The sequence below is a fragment of the Ochlerotatus camptorhynchus genome, unplaced genomic scaffold (genome assembly GCF_037179485.1).
Source record: "Ochlerotatus camptorhynchus isolate MF236.1 unplaced genomic scaffold, CSIRO-AGI_Acam_v1.1 ptg000062l, whole genome shotgun sequence".
Classification (NCBI taxonomy): domain Eukaryota; kingdom Metazoa; phylum Arthropoda; class Insecta; order Diptera; family Culicidae; genus Ochlerotatus; species Ochlerotatus camptorhynchus.
This window is the reverse complement of record NW_027040552.1, coordinates 9,974,963-9,985,592: the sequence shown is the minus strand read 5'-3', so window position 1 is coordinate 9,985,592 and position 10,630 is coordinate 9,974,963. Positions and strand designations below refer to the sequence as shown.

General features: G+C 41.5%; 1 pseudogene; it reads right to left on the bottom strand.

The window, feature by feature from the left end:
* Positions 1-474: 474 nt before the first annotated feature.
* LOC135717589 (uncharacterized) lies at positions 475-10,195 on the bottom strand (annotated as a pseudogene).
* Positions 10,196-10,630: the final 435 nt, after the last annotated feature.

Sequence of the window (10,630 nt, the reverse complement as noted above, 5' to 3'; positions counted from 1 at the left end):
AAGTATAGTCCTGTCACCTTGTGAGTACTAGAGTGGGCTCCAATAGCATCGTTCATCTCAACTTCGTAAGAGTATAAAAAAAAAATTACGAATCTACTCGCAAACTCTTCTTTTACATTTTTCCACAACGTACCATTGACGATGTTTGCTCTTCTCCAAAGAACTCATATGCATAATTGTTTCGTTGCACACGTCTCCACTTTCAAAAAAATGTTTGAACTGATGCTTGATCGGCATAAGACATCCTTTAGAAATTATACTTTCATCCTCATCTTCATAGTTGATCACTTATAATGTATCTTTTAGATTTATGCTATGCAGTGTCTTGTTGAATTTTTGTTCAGTGCCTATGAATTGAAATGGTTGGTATTTATATATCATTGATCAACTCTTTGATGTTACTACTGTAAGTAATGTGTCGCATATTCGTTTAACTATTTGATCGTGAAAGTTGGAATAGTCCCGACTGGAATTTTACACAAAAAACAGTTCATGCTGTTGTTTCGCGGTTCTCCAAAAATGCGAAAATTTGCTGTCCGTTACTTTCCGTGTATAGTTGATCTTGTAGAAGTATTTTGCAATAAAGCACCAAAGTAACTCGCAGCTTTCAGGGAAGTTGTAATTCAAAGCGAACTTTAGCTCCACTACTAGATCCCCGCAGCGCAGGAATGATGGTAGTTTGAACTGGAGCTTCGCGGTTACTACATAGAACCCCATCAGCTTGTCAAACCAAGAAGATGCGAGGTGAGAATTCAAGATCCACATGTGAAAAGGGCATACAAGCTTTTTGCAAACAAACCTTTGTAGGCCCTTTTCTCGCCAACCGAGGGTCGCCCACGCAAACCAACAGCATAATCGGGAAAGGGAAAGTTTTCCCTACCCGGTAATGTTGATGGTTTGCGTTGGTGTCATATGGGTGGCGAGAAAAATGCGTAAGAAGGTTTGTTTACAAAAAACTTATTGTTCTTGAATTTGAAAAAATCATTCGCTTTGAGTTCCTCACGCAAATTGTCTACTGATTCCAAAAATTCTTCTTCTGTTTTGCATGCAAAACATATATATATCGGTTTGCGCTTGAAGAATCGTTGGCAGCTTTCGTGACGATGTACGAACTGGCTTATTGACACTATGGAAAATAGAACAGCAAATAAAATCTTGGGTATCTGAAATGTACAAACGATAGTGAGAAAGCTTGCTTTTGCAATAAGTTAATTAATTGTACTCTCGATTGTTCTACCTTGAACAACAGATGTTTCTTGAAGATAAGACAGCAGTTGTCGGGAATAATCGTCCTTTAATCCGTTTAGATTTACATAGGCTAGGAACCGTTGAACGAATCCTTCCCAAGCGTCAAAAATATTGGTAGGATTATTCAGTTTTCCGTAGATAACATCAAAGTCTGCGTCGATCTGAAAACGAGTAAAGATTAAATCTTGTTTTTTGACGTAGGACTACGTCTATGATTTCTATATGGGGGTATATTTTGTAAAAAACAAAAATGGAAAATGTAACAAAAAATGAAAGATTTTGAGCGTTAATAACTCAGCTGCCCCTTGACTAATTTCAATAATTTTATCACCAATCGATCAGATGTATTTCTACACATCTGTTAAATTTAAGACTTTATAATATATTTTAAAATGTCACTATTGAAAATTGTACGAATGTGCAACTGTTGCTTTGATAATTGAAATTATCACTGATTGCCTGCGAAAAGCGATTTCCCTAACACAGATTTCAAAGTCGTATTTCATCCAGTCTCGCCCGACGGTGTTTATTTATACACCGCGTGGTGAGTGGTGGTGTTCTCAAGTACACAACGAAAGGCTACGTGCAAGCAGCGAGTTGCAGCCCAGATGAGCATCCATAGAAGGAGGAAGAAGCCGCACCGCTATTGATTGGAATCAGTAGCTCTTCGTGAGTCGCTGTGGGCCATCTATGTCAAGTGCGTCATACTAAAGAGTGTAAACAGAGAGAACCCCGCTCAAATTCCTATTCCTACACAAAACACAAGCTCCTGCTGCAGTTAACAAATAAGATTTATAACCAGCAAGTATCAATTTTCATCTATTAGTCTTGGCCACTCCTTTAGTACATTTGTCTTGTCTCCGTCTGTATTCTGCACAATGGTTCGTAGGTGTAACAATAATGATTCTTCCCAAAACTTTGAGACTCTCTCAGTCGGTTGTTGATTGTTTCGGAGCCAATTTTTGAAAGAATTCTGTTTTTCGATATCTGCGATTAGTTAAAAATAAATGAAGTTAAGTAAATCCGAACTCGTCAACGTCGTCACCGTCAATCTGAACTCGGGGTGGGTAGCCAACAATGTCTTCCCTGGAACCTCTTCCTCTTATGTATTTCGTCTTCGATGCGTTAATGGCAAGTCCAATCCGCCTGGCTTCAACCTTCAGATATATGTATCCGCCATCGTCTCAAAGTTCCGTGTCATGATGTCGTGTCTATCCCAGATCTTCCAACGCTATGTAAAATAGCAGACACACCTTACCATAACTTCGAGATTCAAAGGGACTCGAGAGTATCTCCTTTTCTCGAACAACGCACATCACTCGATCCATGCGGAAATCACTCGATCCATCTTGCCCGTTTGTGCCGTATGCTGATTTGAAATAGATGAACAAATTATATGTGGGCCGGATATACCGGATAGTAGTCCGAGCTGAGTTCGTTGTAGGCCACAGGTTGTGAAATGTTGTGGCCCATGTTGCTGATGAAGATGTCGATGGTTCCATGCATTTCGAACCGACTCAGGGTAGTAGTGTCCGAATCCAAGATGGTGTTATGTCCCTCTTGAAGTTCCTCCTTCAGAATGGTGCCGTTTCGATTGCACTGTCCGTTTCTCCAAGCTTGGTGTTTGGCATTTAGGTCTTGCCAGAAAGCACTGTGCAAGGCAAATTTGCGCACCAGCTGGAAAGTGATGTCCGTGCGAGAGAATACAGATTAATTCCCTTCGACCGCTCCTCTGATTAGTTCGCGATATATTGGAATTTTGTTCGTTAAATTTCTTAATTGTTTAACTATTTGACAAGGTCATGTGGTATTCGGTCATTGCAAGATCATCAAGGGGTGTTAACTCTACACACTTATTGTGTGCCAACATTTTTCTCAGTGTACCTCAGTGTGCCGCAGCTGTACAGGCAGTGCCAAGAAGTCATTGAACTGACTTTTTTTTGCTTGTGAATAATGCCTTGTTTGGCAACCCGGTATTTTAACAGCTCTTGTTTTTGTTTTGTTTTTCAATGTTTTCAAAAACGACACAGACTCCAGTTGGGACTACACACTGGATGCATCCTTCTCCAAGGATGCCTGCAACGGACGAGCTCCGTTGCTACACGATCCTTCCATCTTCGACGGAAGGCCGACCCCGCACAACGAACGTCAATCATTAGTCAACCAGCCCTTCTGGGAGACGGAGGAGGACACGGATTTGCATTGATTTTTTAACCGCCCGAGTATCATCCGTCGGAAAACTGGAAACCAACACCGGCCGGACCACACGTCGGACTGACGAAGGGCCCGACACGATGACCCAAAACGGATCAGCCATCTTCATTCAACCGGCACAGCAACAGGGCGCAGTGATGATGGTCTACGGACTCGGTACTGCCATGGTCCAGATGGGAGATGCCAACATTGAATTAATGGAAATGATGATAGCAACATTAAAATTGCATTTTCCAAGCAGAACTACTTGTCAGAGTCCACCAGCCCGTATACTCTGCCGGACAATTCGATCATCTTAAAGGTGTACAGCACCTGCAAGAACAATCGCTTCCATTCCCGAGCAAGCTTCTTCACTTCTTCAATACCCCACTCGGTATGTCCGAGGATCTGCTTCTGACTGCATTCACCACCAAGGAACGTTCCTCCTTCGGATTGATCGAGTTCCCGATTGAAGCTCTGGCGGTGTACGCCATCATGAAGTGTAGTTATGATTCGTAATTATAATTTCTTATTGTGGAAGTGCAAAAAGGCAGGAGAGTAAAAATAATTTGTTGAACTTTCAGTGTTGCCAGTAACTTTTAAGATCATAAAAAGGTGTAACCATGGGTGCCAAACAGCTCCAATGACTGCACCCGGGGTGCCCAAGTTTGATTTTGGCACACTGTGTAGAGTGACCAACCCCTTGGAGATCATTTATTACCACTTCAATACTGTGACGCATTCGACCACAAACGTTTGGACGCTGGGTACACTATCAAAGAGCTTTGGGAGTGATGTGGCTGGCAGCACGGCGAGCGACTGTTCAATAAAAATTAAATTTTTAACAACAATCATTTATGGTGGTCCTGAAATGAACAGTTTTGTCGTAATGATTGAGTTATGCTGAGCTATTAGGGTGTTCAACATGGATGAAGCTGACGAGCTGTATGTTGTTTGGAACGAGAGTGACGCGCTTGGTATAGATGGCCCACAGCGACTCACGACGAGCAACTGAATCCGATCAGTAGCGGTGCGGCTTCATCCTCGTTAGAACTAGCGTCCTTCATCAGATAGAACTAGCGTCTTCGCCTTGATAATCTTCCAATAATCGATGTCTGTTTTTCGATGTTGTTTCTTTTTCAACAAAGATTTTTTGTTGCGGTTATGAAAGTGGTCATATATGAGTCCAGTGGGATGTTTTTGTTCCAAACGTACAGTCCCGAGGATTATAGTAGACTTCTTGCATTAGAGGTAATTGAATGAAACGGTAAGGTAATTAACATTAGACTAAATTAGGCCTCGGTTACAACCAGTTCTAGAGGAAACCGCTCAGCGATGCACTGTGCATATTTGGCTTTATCAGTAAGTGTAAAGTAGCGTTCATTTGCTATGTAGTAGTAACAACCGGTGAACACTCTTGTTTATTTCAGTTACCGTGGGGACGTAATTTGTGATTAGCCCCGGTCCCTTTCAAATTGTATCATTATTTATGTACGTACCTTATATTTGAAATGACGTTTCACATTCATCTAGTGATGGCCGATTTTCATTCGAATAATTGATTAATCGATTAACGAACCGAAAAGTAAAATATTTGTAATCGGTTATATCGTGCCGATATAAGCATTAACATCTCCAGATGATCATCACCGATCGTTTCAAACATGTGCTGCACTCCCATTGGTTAAAAAATGGCAGCACAGCGAACAAAAAATAATCGATTAGTTTTTAATCGAGTAATTAAAAAATGGGACATCTCTGATTTTGGTGTGCTTGTTTTGCTAAAAATGAGCGCAAAATTTCATCTCTACCGAGGGGGCAGCAAAACCACAAAATTACTTTGAATACGGGGGGTATTCATTGGATGAAAGGGACCGTGAAAGAGGACACTAAAATATAAAGTGTTTCTTCCGACAGTTTCATCTTAGTATTCATCTTTGGTAGTAATGCCGGAAAATCTTTCCTTTTTCGTTCCTCTCAAGTATGTCCTCTAGAAGGTTTTTCGTAACCGATGTAGATAATAGAGGGTGTCTTGACGGGTCAGGAAGACAGGCCCTCTCCAGGGTAGCGTCTTTTGGGTACAATGTACTTTCATGCCAACAACTTGTTGACTTGTAAGATGGGTTCTGTTTCAACTCACGAACTTCCAACTAGAAAACACTCGGACTAGATAACTTCCATGAGCGTAGTGTAAAACATGCAAACGGGAACTCACCGATTAAGATTGAATACACGGAGGCATCCAATCCCCAATCCAAATTATCGCTATTTTGTTTTTATTTTTACTATGTGTATGTTGAGTTCATAAGTACCTACATAAATAAGATCAATTTGAATACAAAGAAACTGCAAAAATGACTATGACAATCTGCATTGGTGCATAGTACTTTCTTCAACATTTACTGTATTTTCAACAATATATTTCTTTATAGTGACTGATTCTGTTAATGATATTTCTAAAAATAATTTGCTATTTGTTGTTACTACAACATTCGTTTCAGTGTACCATTAGCTCAGCAAGTCGGCAGTTTTACACCTTCGCTGCAGCTCCGTCAGAAGGGGAAAGTGGAGCAGGACGAGCATCGTCTATAAACCACATATTTTGGATATTAAATTGGTAAAAATGTATGCATAGCATTCCTTCAGTATATTCTCATGCGAAACATCGCTGTTTGTGTTAAACTCCATAAGGCGACGGAAACATGTGGAATCTATCTTCGTCCGAACTCGCCACTGGAATTGTACTCAACGCACACTGCAGCAGTCCATCAGATCTGTGAACGTGTCTCGGATTCTGATAGGATTGTTATCGTTGGAGATTACAATCTGTTACCTGGTAACTCAGGATAAGGGATTTCAGGGTCGTTTATCGCTTGTTCCTTCACACACATCACTAGCATAAGAGCTGACACTTCGAGCAGGAACATACGGTGAGGGGAAGACCATCCACAAGAGAAGCACAAACCCAAAAAGGGTGAACAAACCAAACTTTACAACCATAAATGCTCAAAAGCTGCGAAATTGACCCTCCCTAGAGTATTCTTGAACGACGAGGCTTGATGGTTCCGTTATGAACGCGGAAGAGCGGAAATCCACGATAAGTGGTGGAAAGGCTATACCTAGGGCTGCACTCTTGGAAATAATAGGCTACCACAAAAGCTAGATTTTCATATTACATGTATTCTGCGACGTCACATATGGGGAGTGTATACTTGCATGCTTCTAGCTACTTCTTCGGATCCATGATGATATTGGTAGTGGTGATGATGGTGCTGGTGTTGCCTCGGCCTCCAAGACAATGTTGATGGCGGTCGGAAATTATCTACGCTACGCTCACCCAACAGTCCGCAATGCCGAGGATGATGATGTGTTCACCGGACAGTTCACTAAGGCGGCTGAAGGATGACGGTCCCCAGAGGACAACACAATGGCGGTCGGTGATGACCACGCGGTCTCTATTCGTGATGTCTCATGCTGGCTAAAGATGGCGACAAAATGGCGTGTCGATATTGTCCGGGTGTTCAGCCACGTCGGTACGCTGGACAATGGCGAAGCTTTTCCGGCCGGCCGCCACGCAGAGTACACTAGTCGCGCCTTACTACTGGTAATTCTGTAGAAGAGACCAACAAAACCGAAAAAGGCCCACTCGCTGGACCTAACCACCAGATTAGTCCCCTGTGACGTCACCTAACTTCTAATTTCACCACAATTTTAATCGAGACAAAAGCATTTACCTTTTTCTTGTTGGTTTTTCGTTTGTTTGTCGGAGTTTCTTTGTATATAGTTTTCTGTCTATTCTTTGGGTAGCTATAGAAAATATTCACGTTAGACTTTAGAACAATAACAACATTTCTACAACACTAACCGTACTAACTTTTCACCCTAACGATCCGTACTATTTTAACAACACTAACTTTTAAACAAACGTCCGTACTAGATTAGACTACCTACTAGAAGAGAACAACACACTAATTATAACTATTCCACCACTCTGAGGTTTACTTTATACCTCGGAAATATCACACACGCGCGCACTTCTACCAACAATCAATACGAAACTAACGATTTTAAATTGGCTCACCACTTTAGTAGCCTATTGGTCCCAAGCAAACGATTAACGTACCCTATTCTAGTTGAAATTCTATTACTACACTATGTTTGTTTTGATTCGCTATGAAAGTTTGACAGATAACATCAGGGGTGTGTGGATTCATGCAAAACATGCAGGGGTGAGTGAAATAGCTTGGGACTGCTTGGGACCGTTGTTCTGGTACTGAGTGAGCCAAAAATAATAATGATTTTCTTCAGGACCCAGTGGTCTTAGAGTTACCTCTATGCTTCTACCATAGAGGTAACTCTAAGACTAGTAGGTCCCGAAGAAACGAGCTCTACTTTTTGGCTCAGCTCTGGTACTCTCTTTGGTCCCAAGCTAATCGATTCACCCCTCGAAACATAGGAAATTTCACTAACCCCTCATTTTATCTGTCAAACTTTCATAGCGAATCAAAACAAACATAGTGTAGTCTGCAATTTATACTAGAATGGGGTACGTTAGTCGATTTGCTTGGGACCAATAGGCTAGTCAAGTAGTGAGTCAATTTCAAATCGATAGTTTCGTATTGATTGTTGCTTCTACTCCGTTCCAGAGTCAACGTAAAAAAGGTTTAATTTCACTAAATTGCCGAGCTTATATTGAAATCAATCACCTAACTGAGCCGAACAAAAATAACAAAATGCCGAAGTCTGACATTTGGGCTCATAATAGGCTTGCTCACCCCTTTTACACTTGTGCGCTACCTGTGGGTGAGCTTCTGGGACCAGTGGCGGATTATTTTTCCCGTTCAACTGCTCGACTGTCAAACTCTCATGCAGCGAATCGTGAAAGTGGAACAGGCTCACTCACTCGCCAAGCCACTCGTGAGTGCCACTGTTCCACACAGCAAAAAAAAATGTAATATCGATCAACGTAATTCAAGCTGATGTATGCAACAATGATGTAATAGCAAAAAGCAGATACAATATTACATCAATGGATGTAATTTTGTTCGCAAAATCGATGTACATCGTACAACGTTATATTACACAACCGATGGATTGACCTGGTTGCAGCAGTTTGGATGTAATATTCAACAACTTTTTTTTCTGTGCAGTGTGGTTAGTAGTTTTGAAAAGGGTGTATTCGTTTTATTCGGTAATAAGCTTGTGGAGGAGCCTACAAGTAATAATTTGGAACAACTGGTTTCAAATCTACCACAGCTGGTATGATCGTATGATGAAGATGTCAATAGCATGCTTCCGACCAACACTTCTACTGAACAGGAAATCGCTTTGGTTGAATCTATGCACGCTAACTTGAAAGTACCCATTAATGGTTGAAAAAGACCCATTTTGAAGAAAAGTGGCTTAACTCATTAAATGAGTAAATTTTTTACCCATTAATGAGTATCTGTTACCCATTAATGAGTAATTGTTAATCATTAATGGGTAACAGATACTCATTAATGGGTAAAATTGTTTAATCATGAATGAGTTAAGCCACTTTTCTTCAAAATGGGTCTTTTTTTACTCATTAATGAGAACTTTCAAGTTAGCGTGTGGTTGCCTCCGGTCTGCATCAGCTCAACAGCCTGCTTAATTCGAATCGTCGTACACTTGATTTGTCGTTTGTAAACGAACCAAACCTTGTTGAGCTCATCGAACCTCCGTCATCGATCCTCAGAATCGACAGCCATCATAAGCCGTTTGTTCTTCGCATCGACGTGAACGACTCCTATATGCAACTTGCCGGTGACTCAAACATCGTCAATGATTTTGATTTTCGACGTTGCAGCTGTCCAGAATTAACCAACGCTATCATGAACGTCGATTGGATTGAAATGTTTCGTGTAACAAATAGGGATGAAACGGTACGTATGTTTTAGGAGAAATTGTTCAATACTGCTCGGACTGCTGAGAACCGCATCAATCTACATGCGCTCGAAACAGATTACAGCGATTGCCGGACTGCTGCATTCCGTAGCTACATCGGACGAATGGAACTGACCGTGAAGCAAGACCCGTCATTCTTTTGGTCGTTTATTCGTAGCCGTAAGCAATCCAATCGTATTCCTGCCGAGATGACTTTCAAGAATTCCTCTGCTGATTCACCGCATGAGCTAGCTAATTTTTTTTGCCTAATTCTTCGAGAATGTGCACAGTACAACATCGCCGACATTCTCTACTGACAGTGTAAGGACCTGTCCTGCATACAATCTGAACTGTCCACCTCTAGTTGTGAGCCAGAACGAAATATGTTTAACTTTGCAAAAGTTAGACGTTTAGAAAGGGCCTGGCACTGACAACATAGCGCCGTTGTTTTTAAGAGAATGTGCTGGTTAATGCTGTTGAAAATTACAGAGGTGTTTCGATTTTATGTTGTCTAGCTAAAGTGTTCGAACGATTGGTTCACAAAGCTCTGTATGTCACTTCCCGACCACTGATATCGGACTTTCAACATGGATTTGTTAAGAAGCTATCTACCGAACCTGATATCCTGCGTAAGCTTTCTGTCTTCAGAAATCGAGAATCAGCAACAAGTTGATGCCATATACTTCGATTTCTCGAAGGCGTTTGACGAGGTTCCTCATGACCTCGGAATTGACAAATTCAAGCATCTGGGCTTTCCTAATTGGATCACCGAATGGCTGCGCTCTTACCTATCCGGTCGGAAGGCATTCGTCAAATTAAACGGCACTCGCTCCCACGACTTTTCCATCACGTCAGGTGTCACACAAGGAAGCATTCTGGGACCACTGATTTTTATATTGTTCGTGAATGATTTGTGCTTTCGGCTGAAATTGAGCCTACTGCTTTACGCTGACGATCTAAAAATATACAAAGTGATATCATCGCATCTCGACTGCTGTGCTCTTCAGGTCGATGTTGACGAGATTTTTCTATGGTGCTGTGAGAATGGAATGGAACTTAACATCAAAAAGTGTATAGTCATTTCGTTTTCTCGCCGACAATCCCGAACAGAGTTTGAATACTCCATCAGCTCAAAGGCTATAAGAACGTGTTCAAGCAATACGTGACCTAGGGGTCACTGTGGACAGTAAACTCTGGTTCAACGAACATGTCAGCATAACTACCGTAAAGGCCTTTGCGGCCCTGGGATTTTTTGGTCGCAATACAAGTGGCTTCACCGATA